This window comes from Octopus bimaculoides, chromosome 3, assembly GCF_001194135.2.
Source record: "Octopus bimaculoides isolate UCB-OBI-ISO-001 chromosome 3, ASM119413v2, whole genome shotgun sequence".
Lineage (NCBI taxonomy): Eukaryota > Metazoa > Mollusca > Cephalopoda > Octopoda > Octopodidae > Octopus > Octopus bimaculoides.
In genome coordinates, this window is record NC_068983.1 from 120450834 (window position 1) to 120453892 (window position 3059).

Consider the following 3059-nt stretch of genomic DNA (forward strand, 5'->3'; position numbering starts at 1 on the left):
TTTAACGAGAGAATTTGCTGTTATCAGCAGTTAACTCTGGCACGTTTGAGTTCGCAAATGCATACCTGTCTCCTTCTTTTGTCATGCCTCACTGTCATCATAATTGAAACACATTGCCGGCCTGTGGATGGAAAAGGAAACTTTGCCTAAGTCATTGGATGACGTTATTGGAAAATGGAGAGCTTCTGATGCTGTTATTCATTCTAGTATGCCACAATCGATGATGCTAATGCAACTTATTCCGTCTTCACCTGTGTCTGCTGCATCAAAGAAGAGAACGTTCGTCGCACTTCGTTTGAAGACTTAGTTCCGTAAGACAATGACGCAACACCGTCTGACGCATTGTACTGTAATGCATTTACATAAAAAAACTTGTACAATGAAAGCGCTCTTGAATATCCTCCTAGAAAACTTTATCGCTAAAACGAAAATAATTTTTGGACTGATTTAAAACATTACTTTTCCATTATTAGATCTATCTGATTTCATTGATGTAAAGCTATAATAATAATAATAATAATAATAATAATAATAATAATATGACCACAAAGGGTTTACATCAAGAAAAACATTATGGACGGCACCCACAAAGCAAATTTCGTTCCCGAGCCACTGTATAACTTTTATTTTTGATGCCAGCAAAAGGCACTATATTTTATAGGAAAGAGAAATTGGAAATACAATTGTGTATTTCTGAGATGAGTAATTTATATCAGTCTTGTAAGCTGCATATCAACCTCACAGTATACACAATAAAAATGGTAATGAGAGCAACATGAAGTGAAAAAGTTTCAGTCGAGAATCGAATCTTGCACTCGATTTCGATTCGCCGATACTTGTTACGTACCAATTTATCCCGAGCACTAAAACGATTAATAGATTAAATTGTTTGACCTTTCGCAATGAAAAGCATCTATTAATTGAAGGCTATATATTGACACAGGGGAATAAAGAATGGGGGTGTAGCATGCATTCTTTGCTGTGGAATGATTTCAGCTAATTAATCTAATGCTCATCTAAGAAAAAAACTTCCACTGAAAAAATGCTTGTCTATTCAACTTTTCTAGCAGTACTGGTGCAGAACATGTTTCGCAGCATATAGAATAAAATTCTAAAGAAACACATGCAGAGTATTTGAACTTCTGACCCATTACATGTTACATGAAAGAATCGAAACCTAGTTGCAGAATATGTAAAAAAAAAAAAATCAAGCAGTGAAAAATTGTTGTCGGTGTGAGTAGTTTCCCTTGAGTAAGCTGTCTCATAATCAGGTACTACTTTGGCGCGGAGCCATCAATGAGAAGGCTGGCAGTACACGATATAAGCAGAATTAAAATATAATGGAGCAGTATTACACTACGTTTCAGTGGCTCAGCCGTCGCTTGTTAACACCATTACTTCAAAAGACTTTATTCTGTTTCGTACTCGTTCACCTTAATGTAACAAATGAATAAGCTTCTTGGCCTTTTCGTTTTTCTTTTCTGGTTGTAATAGTTTCTCCGTGTAATTTAAATGAAATGGGAATGAAAGCAGCGACAACGATGACGTTCGTTTTATCGTATTGCTACCATTAATTTTGACGTACAAGGTTCGCGTCGTTAGCTGTTTTATAACACGGTAAGTTGCAATGACACATTTGACAATTCATTTAATTCATCGTCATTATAATAATAATTTTTTTACCCACCTTTTTATTGTTTCACTTTAATTTTCCCCCACTGCGTGGACTCGTTCGAAGAGCCGAACGTGTTGAAAATGTATTTTCCGAAGAGTCATTGTTGTCGGGTCCTCTTTACCTTGTTTATGCTTTTGAGGAAAGGCATGAACACCACGTAATTGTTAAGCCGAAACCTTGTGCTACTATAAGAAATCAGTACCATAAAACCTATTAGTTTATAAGCTTCTGTTTGTCAATAAGATTTTATTTAGAAAGGTATTTTACGTTCTTCTCTTTTTTGCTCTGTCTGCTGTTTATATATTTTAATTTGCAGTTATATTCGGTTATTTCTCTTTAGAACTATTTCTCTTTGCTTGCATAGCATTTATCCTTGGTAAAAGCATGAAAACTACACATTTCAATTTCTTGCGTAAGAATTTTCGATTTTTTTACCTGTGTAGTAAATAAAAAAAAAATCGTTCTGCTTTGAAGGGTTCACAATTTATTCGATATTTTAAGTGTGCTGGTTATATATTGTTTATATACTAGTTTAGGAAGTCCGCATTCTTGCCATTCATAAAGTTGCTGTGTTGTATTCGGAAAATTGCAAGATTTTTTTTTTCCGCCTCATTATTGCTATCTGTACACCGAATGTTTATGTAGAAACTACATTTTAAAGTCTCCTGAAAATAAATTGACTATGAATAAATAAATAGTCCACTGCTTCCTTTCACATGTCTCCCGGTATTTGGCTAAGTAGTGTTTATGTATGTGTCTACTGTTTTTTCTTGAAATTTCCTTGGTTTAAATTTAATTATATAGATCAATTATATCTATGACACAACAATAAATTAATACATTTTAATTGAGAATGTATGCAACCATTTGCATTCTTTGGGGAGTCGTAGCCAATGTAAATATGAATATATTTACGCAGATTCTTGGTGTTAATAAATCTTCCCCTTTCTTTCTTTACATAGATTTCTGCTTTGATTATTATTTTAGAGTTTCAAATGTGAAACCACCCTTTTAAAAACACTCGCTATTTGTCTTAATCTTTCATCCTGTTTATTTTTCCATTAATATATTTTTGCAGTCATAACCCTTCCTCCAGTTTTCCGTCTAGTTTCCTTGTTTTTATGCCTTCCATTGTCCGCACTGGAACTGAAACTAAGTTCTTAATTTCGATAGATCTGCTGTATACTGTGTTGGAAATATGACGGTGAATTGTTAGATTTTCAGTGTTAAAAGACGAAAATAGAGAGATGGTTTAGTGCTTATTTTCCTAATGTATTCTGTTTTAACTCGTCGACGCGTACTAGAGAATATAGCTCCCGGTAAGTTGAATTCTCGACCCGGTTTCGATTTTTTGTCTTAGCCATTTCGCTTCATTTACATTTCT

At 34.1% G+C, this 3059-nt stretch overlaps 1 protein-coding gene across 2 annotated transcripts in view; it reads left to right on the forward strand.

Annotated features, from left to right (window-relative positions):
* The first annotated feature begins 1266 nt into the window (after positions 1 to 1266).
* The window catches only part of LOC106878125 (kelch-like protein diablo), a 45662-nt gene continuing 43869 nt past the window's right edge, over positions 1267 to 3059 (forward strand). Inside the window, exon 1 of one of the 2 annotated variants that reach the window (XM_014927243.2) lies at positions 1267 to 1617. The gene's annotated coding sequence lies outside the window, so the exon portion shown is untranslated. The remainder of the gene's footprint in view (positions 1618 to 3059) is intronic. The other variant, XM_014927242.2, reaches the window with a different exon arrangement.